This window comes from Macrobrachium rosenbergii, chromosome 9 (assembly GCF_040412425.1).
Source record: "Macrobrachium rosenbergii isolate ZJJX-2024 chromosome 9, ASM4041242v1, whole genome shotgun sequence".
NCBI lineage: Eukaryota > Metazoa > Arthropoda > Malacostraca > Decapoda > Palaemonidae > Macrobrachium > Macrobrachium rosenbergii.
This window is the reverse complement of record NC_089749.1, coordinates 16,607,414-16,628,855: the sequence shown is the minus strand read 5'-3', so window position 1 is coordinate 16,628,855 and position 21,442 is coordinate 16,607,414. Positions and strand designations below refer to the sequence as shown.

At 34.5% G+C, this 21,442-nt stretch overlaps 1 long non-coding RNA gene across 3 annotated transcripts in view; it reads right to left on the bottom strand.

Moving 5' to 3' along the window:
- Positions 1 to 503: 503 nt before the first annotated feature.
- The window catches only part of LOC136842050 (uncharacterized), a 229,578-nt gene continuing 208,639 nt past the window's right edge, over positions 504 to 21,442 (bottom strand). Inside the window, exons 1-5 of one of the 3 annotated variants that reach the window (XR_010854161.1) lie at positions 18,167 to 18,296; positions 7,158 to 7,398; positions 2,973 to 3,174; positions 2,283 to 2,395; positions 507 to 1,108 (exon numbers count right to left, since the gene is read on the bottom strand). This is a non-coding gene — a long non-coding RNA (uncharacterized lncRNA). Of the gene's footprint in view, positions 1,109 to 2,282; positions 2,713 to 2,972; positions 3,175 to 7,157; positions 7,399 to 18,166; positions 18,297 to 21,442 lie in introns of those variants that run through there. The other 2 variants (XR_010854162.1, XR_010854160.1) reach the window with 2 other exon arrangements.

Sequence of the window (21,442 nt, the reverse complement as noted above, 5' to 3'; positions counted from 1 at the left end):
GGCGTAAGATAAGTATGACCATGAGGCGTAAGATAAGTATGACCATGAGGCGTAAGATAAGTTCTAATCAAACATTGAGAGAGCAGGCGGAACCAAGTAATGAGAGAGCAGGCGGAACCAAGTAATGAGAGAGCAGGCGGAACCAAGTAATGAGAGAGCAGGCGGAACCAAGTAATGAGAGAGCAGGCGGAACCAAGTAATGAGAGAGCAGGCGGAACCAAGTAATGAGAGAGCAGGCGGAACCAAGTAATGAGAGAGCAGGCGGACGTAAGATAAGTTCTAATCAAACATTGAGAGAGCAGGCGGAACCAAGTAATGAGAGAGCAGGCGGAGGGTGAGATGTTCGTAATCAAACATTGAGAGGCGGACGTAAGATAAGTTCTAATCAAACATTGAGAGAGCAGGCGGAAACAAGTAATGAGAGCAGGTGACGTAAGATGTTCTAATCAAACATTGAGAGAGCAGGCGGTCCAAGTAATGAGAGAGCAGGCGGAACCAAGTAATGAGAGAGCAGGCGAACCAAGTAATGAGAGAGCAGGCGGAACCAAGTAATGAGAGAGCAGGCGGAACAAGTGCAATGAGAGAGCAGGCGGAACCAAGTAATGAGAAGGAAGAAACTGCTGTATCAAAATTTTGTTGCGACAAGCAGGAATTAATCAGTAATAATGAGAAGGAAGAAACTGCTGTATCAAACTTTAGTTGCGGCAAGCAGGAATTAAGTCACAGTACTCTCTATACACTTATTTATTCCTTATTGTCAAACAATCAAGAACTGAGCACTAGTTAATTGCCAGCACACCCAGGAACGTTTTTATTGTGAAAGCGCCTCTTTGGGATTTTGTAGAACCTATACTGATTCAGCTTAAGTTCTTAGCAACAGCTGTGTACTTTCGTGTTGGTCGAGTTTCAGTTACAGTTAACAGGTATGGGAGCAGGGCTTTAAGCCTCACCCCTAAAAGTAATTGAGGCCAGCATGGGGTGTAAGTCTCACTCGCTGGTAGTTACCTCACCAAAAGTAATGGCAGCAGGGATTAGAGTTCCACACTGGCGAGGTTTCAGCTACATATGAGATTCCGGTCGTAGTCAATCCCCACTTCAGAATGCAGATCTGAAAAAAAAATCTTACACATTCTACTGTCTTGGAGCACTCAGTCTTTGCTAAATTTAGCAGTTTACGAAGTGAATGTTACTCTAGGGCCATTTGTTAAATCACATATTGAAGGAAAAAGTTTTTAACTGGATTCACATTTAGTTTGAAAACAAACAAAGTTTCACAGTTTGCTTTGTTTTGTTTATTAAACGTTTTCAACGAAAGTCAAGTTTGTAATTGCTAGTCTGCAACAAATATTGTCACTGCTTAGAACTACGTGTTACTTTAAACAAACTTTAAACAATCTAAAATGAGTAAATATGATCAGACAATGAGCTAACAAGGTAACTAACACTATATACAGGCTGATTTTTCTCAGTTGCACATAAAAGTATGAAATCTAATAAAATTAATACCATTAACAAGGAAACATCTAAATTACTCATTGGAAAATCATTGATAAGAACTGAAGGTCACTTTAATTTCTTGCTAAAGTACCTTGCTAAAGTACCTCACCCTCCTTAATTTACGGAAATATCTTTGTCAACACAATGTAACCTTACACCTTTCAATTTTTAAAACTTTCCTCCATGATCTTCAAGTATTAAGACACAGGTTTTAACTATTACAAACTATTACAAAGAACATTCTATTAACTGAAATCGGCTCTACCAGATCTTTAACCTAACATTAATTCGCTGACCTAACACCCTTTTACCCCAATTAATAAGGAAAAAATATCAATTTTAGATTAAGTTTACACTTAGTGTAACATGTCACAACAGAACTCTTGTTAAATCCCCATCTCAAAGGCCAAGCGTTAAAAAAAAAAAAAAAATTCCAGGGATACTGACTGCAGTTAACCTACATTTTAAAGATATACTTTAAAGATATGGAACCGATAAGGAACTGTGTAACCCTGTCCTAAAAAGTGTAAGGATGCTGACTTCCACTACACTCCACTAGATTAACAAAAGGAACTGTGTAGCCATAACCTAAAAAGTGTAAAGATTCTGACTTGCACTACACTCCACTAACTTACATAGGGAACTGAATCCTAAAAAAGTGTCAGGAGGCTGACTTGCACTACACTCCACTAAGTTAACATAAGGAACTGTGTAGCCACATCCTAAAAAGTAAGGATGCTGATTTGCACTGTACTGCACTAAACTAGAGTTTAAGTGCACCATACCTTTGGAATCTTCATCACCGCAAAGAGAACCATAATGTAGCCGATGCTAGTTGTCCATTATGAATCATCTTCTAAAATTTCACTCTGTATTGACTGGAAGCACAACCAAGTACCTGAAAATATTTGAGTAGCTGTAATAAATGGAGTCTCCGTCAGTACGATTAACACAAACATTTTTGTCAAAACAATGCTTAATTAAACAGATTTTACAAACCATCTGGCATCGACTTTTTAAATCTTTATTTATATCTCCTGAGAAAAAGGAATTTTGATATCACCGACATATGTATTCTTTTTAACCTTGAGTTTGTATCGGTTGCCTCAAGTAAGTCGAATATGGTCACGAAACAAATTAGGTTAACTACGGTGCAGTCTCCTTCCTCATTGTTAAGCCAACAGCCAGAATGAGTTTTGCTATGGTATCACCGACCTGTGAAATATCTAATGCCATTAGCACAAACCAGCTTAAGTATTTAACTTTCAAAAATACAGATTAGAATGTTTAAGATAGCATTCTTTCAAACGGTACAGTATTTCTTGCAAATATTATTGAAGTGTTTCCGATCTACGATGTACAATATTTTTTTTAACTTTTTTTTTAAATATGCAAAAGTTGCTAAAACAATCTTTAGGTTCCTTAATTTTATTGGTATATTTTAACACGTCACTACACTTTAAAATTCAACTTACCAGTAACTATGCAGCTGAAAGCGTGTTATTCAATTACCCTCTTCACGTCTGGATTTTGATGTTTAAATTACACGACAAAACGGCTTCCCTAGGGTAAACCATTTAAATGCACTGCTTACATTATTAGGTTAACTTTCATTCCTTCCACTTTAGTTGATGCAGACGAATCTTGACGAAAACTCGCAGCCAGAAATTGGAACATCTGCAAGAGAAAAGTAGCATTAAAGTGTGTCACCGCAAAATTTTTACATAGTTATTTGTGCACAAGTAACCATTCAAAATGGAATGTTCACTGAAGTTGATTTCACTCATGGGGCTGTACTTTGTTCAGTATTCATACTTTAACATTCAACTAAAATCATCTGAGCAAGTATTAATCGAACTAAGAATAATGGGGGACAGTATGAGAAAGCATCAAACTAAGAATAAGCTAGCTATGCTCTAACATGCAGAAAGTGCTAGACAATGCTTCTCTATGTTTTACCACTTAAGTCAGCATACAGTAAAGTCAGCATACAGTAAAGTCAGCATACAGTAAAGTCAGCATACAGTAAAGTCAGCATACAGTAAAGTCAGCATACAGTAAAGTCAGCATACAGTAAAGTCAGCATACAGACTAGATTCTTCGTTCACAGTGTCAGTACTAAATTATATTACTTTTCTTGATGTTAAGCCCACTAGTGACTCACCAAGAAAGATTTACAATTCTTCTATAATTGTATCAAGCCCATTTGATCTGGGCTAGCTAACTAAATTCAGCCTGCGCTAAAAGATCGAATTCAAATGAATTTTTAGTTCAAAATTGCCAAGGCCCCCGGCATTCTACTATGTAAAATCTGCACGAACACCATAGTATCCGCTTGAACATTAGTATCAAGATAGTTTCAATGTATACGCGAAACCAGTTTACCTGGTCGTCTGAATTAGTACTTTTCCCTGTTGAAAATTCGAAAATACTTTCACCAAATTATCAAGAAACTGACAAATTTTTAGGAAAACTCTTAACAAAACTCGCAAATTAAGTCAAATGAGACAGTGCTTACTCGGGTCATTACTACTATTTACTAAAAAAAAAAAAAAAAAAACTATTAACCTGACCCTACCTAACATGCTTGAGCTTAGCCATCCACGCCTTGAAAACTAACTATACAACTGTTTCACTAAATTTTCAAAGCATGAGAGACTAAATTAAAACAGTCGAAAATCACCTCAAACATACTTTACTTTTAACGTGGAGAAGCTTGTACTGTACATTTTTCACCCCTAGATTACTTTCAAGATCGTCAACCACAGTTGTCAAAGATGCCACTGCGACAACTAAGCCCTATTACCTTAAAATACACAAGACACCATGAGTATTCCCTAAACTGACTTTTAGACATTCTTAAAACAGTTCATCCATTACGCTTGGCCCCAACAAACATACAGCTTCTCAATTATCGTCCAAGCAATACACTGCAGTTTGCACTTCAGCTTGTGTACAGCACCCCACTGCCATTTTATCTCCATCCCATTACCTCTGGCCTTTAAATACAAGAACTTCTAAATTTACCTAGACCAGGAAATCCTTCAGTAAACCCCTGTGATAAAACAAACAGGGCTGGCCTTTTTAATACTTTCATTTAAAGAAAAATTAAAGTACCAAGTTTTTTAAAAATTGATGGAAGTCCTACAGAAAATGTCAACTTATCCCACGATCAATATTTTACCTTAAGCATTAACAATTCCGAGTGACAAAAAGCTTATACTGCATTAAATTGCAGATTAGAAACATCTGATGTACAATACGTAATTTACTTTAAAATTAAAATCAAATATTAATCGAAGTCTAAATGACCAACTGAGAACATAGCAGCCATGGTCTTCATCAGTCATGGATTTTCAATGTGCTTTTTTTAAACATCACTAAATGCACAAGTTAACTCCAAATACACTAACCCATTTCCAGCACAGTTCTCTTTATTATGGCAGAACCGATTTGACTCATTTACTAAAATTATGCGCCCTAAAATGCCACAGGTACAAGTTTGATGACAGCACAAACCTAAAAAACTATACAATTACCATATAAATCTCTAGTTAAGCCAAGAAAAATTTAACTTATTTCAAGCTTATTTCTGTGACTTACTCCACACTGCAGACAACGTAAAGATCTTATTGTGACCTGTTTCACATTTTACTGTATAATTTCTATTGCTGTCCTTTTATATATACATACAATAATCATCGAAGCATATCTCCAAAACCAGCTGAAATCCTTTGACAGAAGTGGAAAAAAAATTTAGCAAAGATTAAAATTCTATAAACTGTAGAAGACAGCGATGATGCTCTGCGCTTTCAAGTAATTACGTCTCATCTTTGTTTTCGGGAGATATTATCCGAGAATGGTTTCTTAACACCGTGAAAGTCCATCACAATCAACAAATAACGCGGTGCTTTAATAAATCCAGTTTCTCATTGTGATTAGTGATTTTGGTTTTCTATGAAAGAAAACTATCATGCCAGCTTTGCCTGCCCATCCGCACTTTATTCTGTCCACCATCAGATCTTAAAAACACTGAGGCTAGAGGGCTGCAAATTGGTACGTTGGTCATCCACCCTCCGATCATCAAACATACCAAATTGCAGCCCTCTAGCCTCAGTAGTTTATTTTATTTAATGTTAAAGTTAGCCATAATCGTGCTTCTGGCAACCGTATAGGATAGGTCATGGTTCAAGTTTCATAGGCCGCGGCTCTTATAGCATTATACCGAGACCACCGAAAGATGGATCTATTTTCGGTTGCCTTGATCAAACGCTGTACACAACTCGATTGCGCCGAATTTTTTTTTTTTTTTTTTTTTACTTGTTTTCACAGAAAAATTATTTATACATTAAAAGACTATTCTTCACAACTCTACCAGTCTTCAAGTTACCCGGAAGTTATGCGTAATCGCAAGTTTCGTGAAGCGTTGCCCGAGGTCAATTAAAGCTCATCTGTCCTTACCACTCAGTAACATGAACGTTCGCTGCAGTGAGACAAGGATAGCACTGGCAAGTTTGGAATGGCGATAAAAGTTAGTTTCCGGTCCGAACTCCAGTTCCACATGAACATTATCCGAAATGGTAACCAAATACCTTTAATATAAAAAGTGTTACAAATATTGCGTGAAAATTTGACCTTGTAAATTTTACTTTTTTGTAACCATGAATTTTTTTTCCGGTACCAGGCGTTTCACAGTTTCCATATTCTAACGATTCGTCTTGAACCACCCTACTGCAATCATTCATAAACCCCGCATGAAACAAACTAGGTTAAAAGTGGACGAACTAAAAGTAATTTTGGTTTACGCTGGATAACCTTAACAGATCTTGACAAAAAAAGATGAAATTTGAGCGCAAATAAAATGCAGATCACGTTTACTCAGAACAAAAACCCTTTCGAAAAAGAGCATAATGTTACTTCCGCCATTAATTTTTAACCCGCTCGACAGTGCCTCCACGGCTTAGAATTACCACATATTGATGCTGGCAGGTCAAATTCACTGTCTAGGATATGAAGTACACATGAAGCACTTTGGCATCCTTAATTCATGCAATTACCATTCGCATTTTACTTTTCAATATGCGCTACGTATAGATTTGTTTCACTTTAACCCACAGATACATTCAACGTAAACCTTATTCCATATGCTCTAGATGGTATTGTTTTCACTCGACTGAACTCGACCCTATTCCAACCGAGCTCTAAACGGTACTGCCTTTAACACTGCTGAACTCGTCCCTTTCCCACAAAACTCTTAAATGGCATTACTTTTCACCCAACTGAACTCGCCCCTATAACAAAATTTCATTTGTTTTCAAGCCTTTTAGTCTTCTTAAAGCCGAGGAAACCCGTGAATACCTATAAAGAGAAATGCGACAGAAACCACCTACACTAAACAGTACCAGGAGCATAGTTTTTATACAGGTAAACTTCAGACTGTACCACTCAATTCCTAAAACTCTGAGCATCCAGAAATATAATCATAATTCAATTATGAACTAAACACCTGCTGTATAAGCCATACTTCAAAGCCTCGCCGGAAATTCCACTTGCATAAATCCGATAAAATGGATTCTCCACTAAACCAGTTATCAAAGACTAACACCTACCTAAACCACAATTTTTACAGTATGTATAATGCATTTAAAATTTCGACGTACCTTGAAATCACACCAAAAACTCTTCTTTTAGTACTGTAACCAAACAGCTATCTTGTGGTCCGTACTGTCTCACTATGCAAAACTCTTCAACAGCTTTTAGCCAATCACAGACGTCCAAGTTATTCTTTTCAAGTCTTGGGAGAAAAACGCTACCTGATTGGCTAAACCTCAATCAAGGACTCTGCATGAATACACTCTCTCATTTCCTTTACACGTTACGTCACGAGTAACGTGGTGACATCTGTTGGTGAGAAATGAAATCAACTGACTACTATGAAAAATAAATACTAATGTAAAAATCAAATAACTGGTAATTTTGAAATCTAACATTTGCTAATGTAAGAGACTTACACAGGGGTTTTCTTAGTGTCACGCCTTAGCTTCAATTTTTTAATATAAAATTGTGCTCGATAAGAGAATTTAGACTTTTTTTCTGGCCTTCATGGAGAGGACCATTATACTGTAATATCAGTTATTTTGTAAGTATAAAAAACTTCCTATTTAAAAATGAAAATACCACATAAATTTAGGACACAAAAGTTTAGACGTGAAAGTCATCTAAATCTTATAAAATTCCATCTGCGCAGTAAAATGTTGCCAGATAAGATTTCATTTCTCATGAATAACAGAATGCTTCTTAAAAGTCGGAAATCATGCATAACCAAAGCAGATTCCATTTATAGCACGCGAACATTATATTATATTCAGATACATCGCAGCATATAAGCAATTTTGTTTTTGAAATCGACTTCTCACTTTAAGCAGGAAGGATTTCGTGCAAAGAAAACTTTCTTGTGATTACTTACCTCACTGTTACCATATACTATTTCAGGGTGGTTTCTTAATATAGTAGTAAAGTAAAAAATATACTAAACGAATGTATCTACGTATATTACAATAGTTATAAAGGAAATATAAATAATTTTTAAACTAAAGAAAACGGGGCGACGTCCTTTTTTATATTTAAGCACAGACTTTACCAGAGAGAGAATGGAAACAAAACTGATAGTGTTTGAGTATACGTATATATCATATCCTCTACAGATCAATTTGTTTACCAGAGAAAGAATGAAGAAACAAAACTGATAATGCTTGGGTATATACAGTATATCACATCCTTTACAGATCAAAATGATATTTGGAAAAGTATTATGTTATTGCTTTGTAAATATCTCTGAATTACATTAACCGTACCTGTAAAATATTTACTCTTCGGAAATTTTCAGATCAATACTGAAAAATTTTATATCCAGAAGAGATATTCAAATCATTCAACAATATCTAAAAAAAGAAAATTACTGAAAAGAATTAAACACGAAATACCACCAAATCTGAATATTAAATTTTTGTTTTAACTTATTAAAAAAATCTCATTAAAAAAAGTCTTCGAAGTATTATGTTCCTTTGTAGTACCTTTATTTTATTTTAATAATTATTCGTTTGCATATATCATGAATGGATATGTAAGCTGAGAAGCACCCACCACATCTAAATACAGGAGAGAGAGAGAGAGAGAGAGAGAGAGAAGAGAGAGAGAGAGAGAGAGAGAGAGAGAGAGAGAGAGACCTGAATATCCCAAAGTGACGCCCTCTTAGAGTCTCTCACGTAATTCAGTAGTGAAAGTACATACTTAGTGTTTATTATTAATTATTAACCCCTATTTCGTCATCAACATGGGGATACAAGTAAGGACAGTGGACACAAGGGGGCTGAAAGGAAAAATTCTCACTATATCTCAGAATAAAGATTAATTCACCGACAAGCTCTCTCTCTCTCTCTCTCTCTCTCTCTCTCTCTCTCTCTCTCTTATGGTGTCCTTTATAAAGTCTACCTGATCAATCTCTCGAAAAATCTACATTTTTGTATGGAAAATTTATTCAGACCAAATTTCAATAGAGCATACAATATTGTTTCCATTTCTCATGGTTCTCTTTATAAAATTCATTTATTTAATCTTTTTTCAAGAGTTTTCTGTTTATAAAATCTCACATTTAATCTTTTTCAAAAGAGTTTACAATTTGTAAGGCAAATGTCACAGATACTCTTCAAAAGAGTGTACAATTTGCTCTCTTTATTTCTCTCTCTCAAGTTGGGCAATATCACTCTTTTGATCAAAGAAACGCATAAAGAAAGAAAAAGTATGGGAGAGTTTCCTTAGAAATTCATATAATTCTGATAGCGTATACAATTAAAAATGTACCTGGTTATTTGTCGAATGTTGTGGGATGACCATAGCTAGGGCAAATGTAACTAAGAGAGAGAGAGAGAGAGAGAGAGAGAGAGAGAGAGAGAGAGAGAGAGAGAGAGAGAGGCAGGCTGGACGTGCAAGTAATCTATGCTTGTTAGTTTTCTGTAAAAGAAAACTACTGAACCGGCTTTGTCTGTCCGTCCGCACTTTTCTGTTAGCACTTTTTCGTCTCAAAACTGCTGAGGCCAAAGGGGCTGCAAATTGGTATGCTGATCATCCACCTCCAATCATCAAACATACGAAATTGCAGCCGTTCAGCCTCAGTAGTTTTTTTATTTTATTTAAGGTTAATTTAGCCATAATCGTGCATCTGGCAACGATACAGGCCAGGCCACCACCGGCCCGTGGTTAAAGTTTCACAGGTCGCGGCTCGTACAGCATTACACCGAGACCACCGAAAGATAGATCTATCTACGGTGGCCAAGATTATACGGTGTCCAGAAAACTCGACTGCGCCGAAGAAACTTTGACGCATTTATTACTTGTTTAAAATGTACATCATTAAACATTAATTAAGGGAAAGCACGAAAGAATCCCGAATTAGGGCGAACCCATTTATCAAATACTACCACAAAGTATCCGGTAGTCAAAATAAAAAAATATAATATTAATAATAGCATTCCAATTATTTTTCGAACTGCGAATAATAATCGGAAATGCTTCATTGTTTTCCGAATGTCTATAAAACTCACTGACCAATTAACTTGTACTGGGCGTCGCTTCATGAACTCACCTTTTATATCTGAATAAAAAGTGGGTCGGGTAAAAAAAATTATTTTAGTGAGCTCGCTATTAAAGGGGCAACTAATCTGCAAAAAAAAATAAATATGTACTCCTGATATCTTTAAAGACTTAGCATTTTTGTAAGGAATATTTATTCAAATACTTAACGTCAACAGAACAAATCATTTTGTTTCCGTTCATCTCTCAGTTATATTTGCAGTCTAGCTATTCAATCTTCAAAGAATTTGCATTTTATAAAGCAAATTTTATTTTATCAAAAGGCTTGATTTCAAATAGTTTACACTCTTGTCTCCCATATCTTTCTCTCTCTCTCTCTCTCTCTCTCTCTCTTATGGTTCCATTTATAAAGTATACCATTTAATCTCTTCAGGGAATCTACATTTTTGTAAATAAAATTTATTCAAAGTCTCAATTTCAACAGAGCATACAATGTTGTTCTCTCTCTCTCTCTCTCTCTCTCTCTCTCTCTCTCTCTCTTAGTTACATTTGCAAAGTCTAGCTATTTAATCTCTTCAAAGAATTTGCATTTCTATAAAGCAAATTTTATTTTATCAAAAGGCTTGATTTCAACAGTTTACAATTTTGTCTCCTTTCATCATCTCTCTCTCTCTCTCTCTCTCTTATGGTTCCATTTATAAAGTATAATTATTTTTTTTTAATCTCTTCAGGGAATCTACATTTTTGTAAATAAAATTTATTCAAAGTCTCAATTTCAACAGAGCATACAATGTTGTTCCCTTTCATCTCTCTCTATATCTAATTAGTTACATTTGCAAAGTCTAGCTATTTAATCTCTTCAAAGAATTTGCATTTTATAAAGCAAATTTTTCTTTATCATAAGGCTTGATTTTAATAGTTTACAATTTTGTCTCCTTTTCATCTCTCTCTCTCTCTCTCTCTCTCTCTCTCTCTCTCTCTCTCTCTTATGGTTCCATTCATAAAGTATACTCATTTAATCTCTTCAGTGAATCTACATTTTTGTATCTACATTTTTGTAAGTAAAATTTATTCAAAGTCTCACTTCAACAGAGCATACAATGTTGTTCTTTCATTCTTCTTCTTCTTTTCTTCTCTCTCTCTCTTCTCTCTCTCTCTTACCTAAGTAAATATTAATCGTAAAATAGGAGTCACTTCCAAATCTGACATTCAGCATACACTTAAAGGTGCCTTTGATATCAAAGACATCAAACTGTACAAATTCCTACCTTTCTCCTTTCTAACAAAGGATACCAAAGGACAGGTCAGATAAGAAAACGAGGCAAAGAAGGGAGTTACAAAGCTATTTACATAAACAGAACCTCTAAGTGAAGCTGCATTCGGTATCAATTAAAGAATCTGGCAAAGAATTGCATCCTGGAATTCTGCAACAGCAGAGCTAAGAAAAAGGCAGCGATAATGTTTAGATAAATGTCATATGCCCTTCCACCAGGTTAAAATGTGTTGCTGGCACCTTTGGCCTTTTGTGGAGTTTGAAACTGTGTCCTGTGTCCATGAGATTTTACGTATATCTAATTCCTTTGGTGTTCACAAAACACGAGGGACAGAGAGAGAGAGAGAGAATATTTTGAATATTTGTTGCTAGCTGTTATCACCAAGAACAGGTTACACTGTATATATACATATATATATATAGATATATATATATATACACACATATCTATCTATATATATATATATATATATATATATATATATATATATATATATATATATATATATAGAGAGAGAGAGAGAGAGAGAGAGAGAGAGAGAGAGAGAGAGAGAGAGAGAGAGAGAGGGTATATGTGGTAATTAAATTTGAACACTGTTATTATGAATTCACAGCTTAAGGAAAATTGAAGAAGTGGTGGCTGTCATGTGGAAGAATAACTTAAGGGCTGTAATTTGTAGATAACGTAAGCCTATAGACACGACGTCATAACTGAAAAACTGATGACTCCAAACAAATTTTATAGTTCAGGAAGCGAAGGATCGATCTTGATGCTGACAATGATTATCAGAAGAGATGCAACACTGGCAAGGAGATGAGGTTATATATACTCATTCAATTTTCAGAATGAAATGAAAACATCAAATAAGTTTCGCAAGGAGTAGCTGTCTGTACGAGGAACAGTCCAGTATATGGTGGAATGTAGCAACTGTATAAAGAACCATCATATACTGAGCATCGTCAAATGAGTAAATCAATACAGATGAATGAAATGAATAAAAAAAAAAACTCCAGCGCACCAATTTCAACAGACCACCAGCTCTGGAGTCAAGTTTGAAAAATTAACTGAAAAAACACCTACATAAAACAGAGTTTCTGAATGGAGAGCACTTTTTCTCGGCCGCCTTATAAACTCTGCCTCAAAGGGAATACAGAGGTAAGAGAAAAAAAAACCTTCCCTCATCGTTCGTTATTAGTTTACATTTCATTGACAAAGGGAGACCGAGAGGGGGAAAGAGAGAGAGAGAAGCGAGAGGTTAATGTCAATAGAAATGGTGGAATCAAAGAGCAGCCATTCAGAGCTACAAAAGATGTCCTCTCAAAGGGAAAACTCGATAGGGAGGAGCCCTTGATCTTAGAAATGATGTTTGAGGAACTCTGTGTGTGTATGTGTGTCTGTGTGTGTGTGTGTGCGTGTGTGTGTGTGCGCTCCCTCTGTCATACTGTATAGTGTGATATATATATATATATATATATATATATATATATATATATATATATATATATATATATATATATATATATACATATATATATATATATATATGATAACCAGCTTTTATATATATATAATATAATGTTTGTAATTAACTACTTTTTAGTATGAAACCTTTACGTATGAAATTCACTCCAGAGTATTTTATCCTAAATAATGCATTTATTATTATTATTATTATTATTATTATTATTATTATTATTATTATTATTATTATTATTATTATTATTATTATTATATGCGTTTAGCACGCTCAGTATTCCTACAAACAAAAGACGGGTAGACGGACGGTTAGACATACTAGCAGTTCTTCACGTTCTTATTCCAAAATGTCAAAAAGAGACAGGCAGTCATGACTTCTATTCCCACAAACGACAGAGAGACAAACAAACTGACAGTCTGGCAAGCTCGCTATTCCCACAAACAAGAGATAGACAGACAGACATGTCAACACAGAACTATTCCCACAAACAAGGCAGACAGACAGACATGGTCAACACAGAACCATTCAAGAAACAGCACTATTCTCTAAACAAGAGAGCTGGTCAGTTCGACCAGCTGTTCCCACAAACAAAAACACTTGTTATTCCCACAAACAAGAGACAGGCAGGCAGGCATGTCAAAACAGCACTATTCTCACAAACTAAAGAGAGGTGGACACACCAACAGTTCGACACGCTAGCTCTTCCCACAAACAAAATCGACAAGCTAGCTCTTCCCACAAACAAAATCGACAAGCTAGCTCTTCCCACAAACAAAATCGACATGCTAGCTCTTCCCACAAACAAAATCGACGAGCTAGCTCTTCCCACAAACAAAATCGACAAGCTAGCTCTTCCCACAAACAAAATCGACACGCCAGGTCTTCCTACAAACAAAAGAGAGACAGTCTAGAAGACAAACAGATATTCCCACAAATGAGAGAGAGAGAGAGAGAGAGAGAGAGAGAGAGAGAGAGAGAGAGCAAAAATCCTTTAAGAGCAATCGCTCCTCACTCTGACGTCATCAATTCCTAAAAAACAGTAGAGTGCATTCTTTAAAAGCAAACTCATAACACTAAAACTCAAATCCCTCTGGCAACGCTGGAATCCATAAACGAAGCGTTTGGTGGAATGGCTTCATTACACTTTGAACCAAATAACGTTTCACCAATAAAAGGCCCCTAACCTATTTCCCCTGGTAAGTGATTTCATTTTTATGCGCTTGCTGTTTCCTGTAGGGGGAGTAAGCTATTGTCGGCGGTAATCCCACAACAGGAACGCAAATCTTTATGCAAAAGTTTTGCGCTATTTTTATCTTTAAAGTCTCTTGAATATTTTTTTTTATTTCGTTACCAGTTTCAAACTACTCTGTTCTCAGGAAGCTTTTTCAAAAGGTCGACTGTATCTTTCAAGTGAGTTTTATGTAATTTTTTTTATCTTATTATCAGTTATAAACTTTTATTTTGTGGAAGCTTGCATTGCCTAGCAATTGCCTTCTGGGTTTGTTGCTTATGAATTGCTTTCATTGTGAATAATAATAATAATAATAATAATAATAATAATAATAATAATAATAATAATAATAATAATAATAATAATAATTGATTTACAATCCCCTTCCTTCTAGGTTTCTTGCTTACGAATTGTTTTCATTGTGAATAATAATAATAATAATAATAATAATAATAATAATAATAATAATAATAATAATAATAATAATAATAATTGATTTACAATTCCCTTCATTTTCAGTTTCATTCAGGCCTGGGCGAGATAAAGGTACTAAGTTATATGCCAATGGTCTTAAATAATAAAAAAGGAACCTCATTATGAACCAGAACAACATTCTATAATTTAAGAAGAGCTATTTCCCTAACTGCATAGTCTATAACGGCCTTATCGTCAATCTTCCAATTACCTGATTGAAACGTGAGCTCCATTCACCTCGCCCTTATCCGTTTCATCTCTTTCTCTCGTTCCAGCATTTACGGGGCCAAATCCCCCCAGAGAACATCATTCCAGCCCAGAGAACATCATTCCAGCCGGTCGATTCCAGCCCTAACTTACTGCCGCTGGATCGCCCGAACAGAGGCATTTCCCAGCCAACGGGAGATAATGTCGGCGGATACTTAATCTACTTAATCCTTAATCTACTTGATCCCCCCCCCCCACCCCATCCTGAACTGAATGCCGCCAGTGACTGGGATGGAACGATGAATGCTGATCTTCCGGTATTTCGAGGACGGTTTCGCTTCGCTCATCCCCGAAATTGTGGTGCTTCTCATTTTCATAAGGGAGGGATAGGTCATAATTTCTTGAGGCTCGATGAATTGTCTTTAGGTACCAGTTGGTAAAATGGTGATGTTTCTCATCTTCGGAAAAGAGGGATGGGTCATAATTTAGTGAGGACTAGAGGATGCTTTCTTTGAGTACCAGTTGATAAAATGGTGATGTTTCTCATCTTCGGAAAAGAAGGATGGGTCATGATTTAGTGAGGACTAGAGGATACTTTCTTTGAGTACCAGTTGGTAAAATGGTGATGTTTCTCATCTTCGTAAAAGAAGGATGGGTCATAATTTAGTGAGGACTTGAGGATGCTTTCTTTGAGTACCAGTTGGTAAAATAGTGATGTTTCTCATCTGCGTAAAAGGAGGACAGGTCATAATCTCATCAGGATTCGGCGATGCTTTCTTTAATTTACTATTGGTAAAAGGGTGATGTTTCTCTTTTGTTAGCAGTGTCGTATTAAAAAGGGATAAAGGGTAATCTAATTAGCGATGTCTGAAATGTAATGTAATCATACTTACAACTGTTGTAGGTATGATTCCATTACACTCACTTTCAGAATGTATTATTTTATGTATATATGTGTATCTGCAATATAACCGGAAATAAATAAATGCGCATCTTCCTTTCATAAATACATATACTACTGGAAAATAATAAAGGGTTTTGCATGTTTCCTAATTAGTTTTCAAATACTTTAATAGTTCCTCGCTGGGCGAGTGGTTTCCGTTCTCAGCTAGCACTCCGCTGGCCCCGAGTTCGAATCTCCGACCGTTCAATGAAGAATAAGAGGAATTTGTTTCTGGTGATAGAAATTCATTTCTCGCTAAAATGTGGTTCGGATTCCACAATAAGCTGTAGGTCCCGTTGCTAGGTAACCAGTTGGTTCTTAGCCACGTAAAATAAATCTAATCCTTCGGGCCAGCCCTAGGAGAGCTGTTAATCAGCTCAGTGGTCCGGTTTAACTAATACTTTAATAATATCCATTACACTTATCTATTGCAGAATGTATTACTTTATATATATGTGTATCTGCAATATAACCAGGAATAAATAAATAAGCATCTTCCCTTAATAAATATACATACTGCTGAAAAATAATATGGAGTTTTAGTCTTCTAATACTTTTATAATATCCATTACACTTTTCTATTTTAAGCGTAAAAGACAGTAACGTATCCAAATGAAAAATGTATGTATGATCTAGGGCCCAGTATACATTTGTTTTCATAGTTCGCTGAATATCCAAAATGCTCTACGAAGCGTATTCAGTGTCCCTGAAATTTTGCAAGAAGCATGGTGCATTTTCCTGACATGAAAAAAAAGGAGCGGTCGTACGGAAGTAAATCCGATTTTGCTGAAATTTCTTGTATTTTTCATATAAATATTTGTTATAAAATATAACTCAAATACAGATCACAAAGAACAATGCTCTCAAAGGTTATAACAACACATCAGTAGAGAGTATAATTTTTCCCTAACAAAGTCATTTTTATCTTACTGTTTCCTGAATTCTCTCAGTCAGAATGAGATACTACAATCGATTCAATTTTGTTTTAAGGACAACTTTCTGATAAAAATAAATTTCTCGTAGATTGTGACGGCCATTTTTTGATGAAATCTCTGAAGATATTATTGGAAAGATAAAACAATTCTCGAAGGACATCAAAGCCACAACTGCTAGTATTATAATTATCATTATTATTCAGAAGATGAAACCTATTCATATGGAACAAGCCCACCACAGGGGCCATTGACTTGAAATTCAAGCGTCCAAAGAATATGGTGTTCATTATAAAGAAGTAAAAGGAAGTAACGGGAAATACAGAAAGAAGAGATCTCACTTATTAAAAAAGAAAAAATAAATTAACAAATTTATAAATAGATAAAAATGTAGTATAACTAAAATAAAAGCATCTTAGGGGTAACTGTTAAATAAAATCATCCGACACTTTCATGACTGTGGCTGAGGCATCAAGGCAAAATCAAATATAAAAGTTTTTATAAAAACCAAAGAAAATAGAGCGTAACAAATAATTAAAAGTTTATTTAGTTTCTGAATTTAGGCAGAGTAACGGTATTCCAGGATGTGTTAGTGAAAAAAAAATGTTTTTAAGTAAGGAATAGTAAAAAAATTTTTTAAAATAGGAATACTCATGGGAAGAACTCACCCTAACCAATTTTTTTATAATTTTTTTTCCAAAACCTCCACAATAGAACTCCTGCAAAAAGCCAGCTAGAATTTAAAGCAAAAATTGCTTTCGAAAAATGTTTCCAAACAGACCCTGCATTTATGAAAAATTGATTTTCTTTCTTATGGAAGGGGAAAAAAGGACAAGTCCTCTCCCATTACGTTTTGAAGGTTATCAGAAATGGGAGAATGACAATTTTTCGCATTTTATATTCTTTTTTGTCCTCACTGTAATTCTAGTTATAATTATTTTATTTTTAATTATTCTACTTTCTCACTGTAATCGTAAACAATTATGCTTGAGAAATGAAAATTTTTAGCTTTTTATATACTTCTTTAATTATAATTCGAAATATAATTAGTCTGAATTATTCTCCTTTTGTAAATATAATCATAAATGAAATTATTTTCGAGAAATGTAAATTTTTTTCTTTTAATGTTCCCCTTTTTAATTCTAATTCTAATTATTTTTAATTATTCCACTTTTCCATTAAATTATAAATATAATCAATTTTGAAAAATGACAATTTTTCGCTTTTTATAATCTTCTTTTTTTAAATATAATTCTCATTATAATCATTTTTAACTATCCATTTTAATTATAATTAAAAATATAATTACCTTAAATTATTAGAGGCAAAAAGGACATCCACATGAAATGTTGCAGGGGAATGTAACACTCTCTAAGAATCATCTCTGTTTACTGATATTATTTTTAATCTTATTTTCTGTTAGATTCGCATTTTATTCTTATATTATCTATAGTCTGTGTTACCAAATTTCAATGGAAGTTTTCCTCACTTTCCGTATATTCAAACACTTCGTTAAGGCGTAAAAACAGTCAAAACACTTACTTGGTATTTAAAGGACTCAGTTGAATCACAAACAGGATATTGCACAGCACGATTAGTTGATTGACTGGAGTCTCGCTGGCGTTACAACTACAAGGTCACTGAAGCCATTTGAAGAGCACGAAGCCAGCAATCTCTTAATAAGAAATATTCTCAGATCCAGAAACCTCTAAGGGGGGAAGTTATTTGGTGAAAATAAATATACAATTGTTTCTGGATATTAGAAAAATGTGCATATTACTTTTCCAGGTTCGTATCAGAACTTTGTTCCAGAATACAATAATAATAATAATAATAATAATAATAATAATAATAATAATAATAATAATAATAATAATAATAACTATTATTATTATTATTCAAAAGATGAACCCTATTCATATGGAATATGGTGTTCATAGAGAGAGGGAAGATGAGGTATAGGGAGATACAGAAATAAGAGATCTCACTTATTAAAAATTAAAATCAAAAGTTTGTACAAGTTATTATTGAGCGAGAGAATGATTCTGTACCTACTCTTCATAGCTTAATGTGTCAAAATTATAGCGCGTGAATCTCTCTCTCTCTCTCTCTCTCTCTCATGCTACCATTTATAAAGTCTACCTACTCAATGTCTTCATAGAATTTGCATTTTTATATAGAAAATTTAAATTTATCGAAACATTTTACTTAAAGGGAGCTTAGAATTTTGTTCCCTTCATCTCTCTCCTCTCTCTCTCTCTCTCTCTCTCTCTCTCTCTCTCTCTCTCTTTACGACCTTGTGATCCCTGAACCAAATGATGTCAATTTCAACTAAAAACGCCTCAGTACCACCAAGAACAAGGTAACACAAGAAAAAATTTTATCCACAAATAAAAAAAAAAATAAGAAAACATTTTAAAAAAAAAAAGCTATAAATCTCTCTCTCTCTCTCTCTCTCTCTCTCTCTCTCTTTACGACCTTTGTAAAAAAATAAATTTAAAAACATGGAAAAAAATATGAAAAATATTTAGAAAGAAAAACGTTTTCCCCTCAGTACCTCCTCGGGAACAAGGCTCTCTTCCCAGCCAGTAAAATAGTGCCGTTTCCAAGTCAAAGTTCTCCTGACCTCCCGTTACGTCACGTCTCGCCTTAAAAACGGTTGTGTGAGTTTAAAAATATATATTTTCATCTTCTTGCGATCCCTGCACGAAATTTTCGTCCCACGAATAAAAAAAAATAAATCTAAAACTTTTTTCTCTCTCTCTTTACGACCTTGAGATCTCTGCAAGAAATTTTCCTCCCACGAATAATAAAAAAACGAAAAATATAATATAGAAAGAAATATATTTCCGCCTTTTGTTTTCCCCTGGAGTGACGGATCCTCCTCGGGGAATCTGTTTTTAATGAGCTCTCTTCCCCAGCCAGTGGAATTCTTCAAAGAGCCGTTTCCAAGTCAGCAGTGGTCTCCTGACGAGGGGGGATGCCCCGCTCTGCTCGTTACGTCACGTCTCGCCTTGGGCGGTTGTGTCGAGAGAGTTCTTTTTGTGTCTTTATTTTACATATTTTTTAGACTGAATCTATTTTATCATTTTTTTATGACAAGCATTGCTTATTTTAAGATATCTTTTTTTGAACTTTCTTGAGAGGATTCAGCTCTCTTGCTTGATCTTATTCTGATTTGCTTATATTTTTTTTACATATTATTTGGCGCTCTGTCTTCCTCCAGAATTAATGTCTGTGTTGTTTTATGAATTAATAAAAAAAAGGCAGTCTAAATCCTCACTTTCTATTTTTTTGTATCTATCGGTCCTTTGCTTTTGTTTTGTCATCCGTTAACTGTATCACCTGACGCTTATCAACCTCTCTCTCTCTCTCTCTCTCTCTCTCTCTCTTATATTTATATATATATATATATATATATATATATATATATATATATATATATATATATATATATATATATATATATAGATACACACACACACTCACACACACACACACATTGTCATTATATATATATATATATATATATATATATATATATATATATATATATATATATATATATATATATATATATATATATATATTACATTGTGCAATGCATGCAAGTGTTGTGTGTAAATATATATATCGTCTTTTCAGCTGAACTATATTTCCAAGATAGTGCAGGTATCATGGAGAGACATTTCCTTAATATTTGCGGATCTTTCCACCGAAGTCACGAAATGCCTCCGCCTATGGAAGAAATCCTTGTGAAGTTCTTTGAAGTAAAAGATTAACGCTTAAATTACAGTATTTTCATGAACAGTTATCTGTTTTTAGGCTACAAATCGTTGTCTTATTAAGAGTTATAATCAACGACATGTAGCTACTCCCTAAACAGATACCTAATTCATGAAAATACTGCACTTAAGAGTTAATCAGTCAGTACCGCAACATGCTGGAAACGGGTATTTTGTCCGTTTAACGAGATAACAAGGTAACTGACTTATTACCCTCGTTTGATTGCACAACAAACAGAATTTGTTAGACCCATGGAAATGGAGGGGGAGAGAGAGAGAAGAGAGAGAGAGAGAGAGAGAGAGAGAGAGAGAGAGAGAGAGAGAGAGAGAAGGTAATTAACAAATCAAGATAATGGAGGGTAATATTATGTTATCAGTAATTAAAGAACTAACAAATTATTTTTGTTTACTTTGTTTTTGTCTAAGTTTGGGGCTTTTTAATCATTGTGAATTTAATTACGGCTAGGATATTAACAGTAGGGAGGTAATATTTCCATATTATTATTATTATTATTATTATTATTATTATTATTATTATTATTATTATTATTATTATCATTATATCGCCAACCTTTGACAATCAATCAAAAATAGCCCAAATTATCATTATTATTATTATTATTATTATTATTATTATTATTATTATTATTATATCCCCAACCTTTGACAAACAATCAAAAATAGCCCAAATTATTATTATTATTATTATTATTATTATTATTATTATTATTATTATTATTATTATTATTATTAATGGATCAAAATCCTGGTGACGAGATGATTCATCAGAAATTTCAGGTTCAGTGTCTCTGTAATCATGGAAAGCAAATCACAGACTGACAGTCTGTCACAAAACTCTGGAATCCTATTTACGGTTTTTGTCTTTGATGTGGAAATTTTCTCTGTAAATAAAGAAAAGCATATTTTGGAGCTGGACCGGCGGAGGTTTAACCTCTGCCTTCCATCTCCATGTTTTCATCCTCCTCCTCCTCCTCCTCCTCCTCCCCCTCCTCCTCCTCTCTGCCTTCCATCT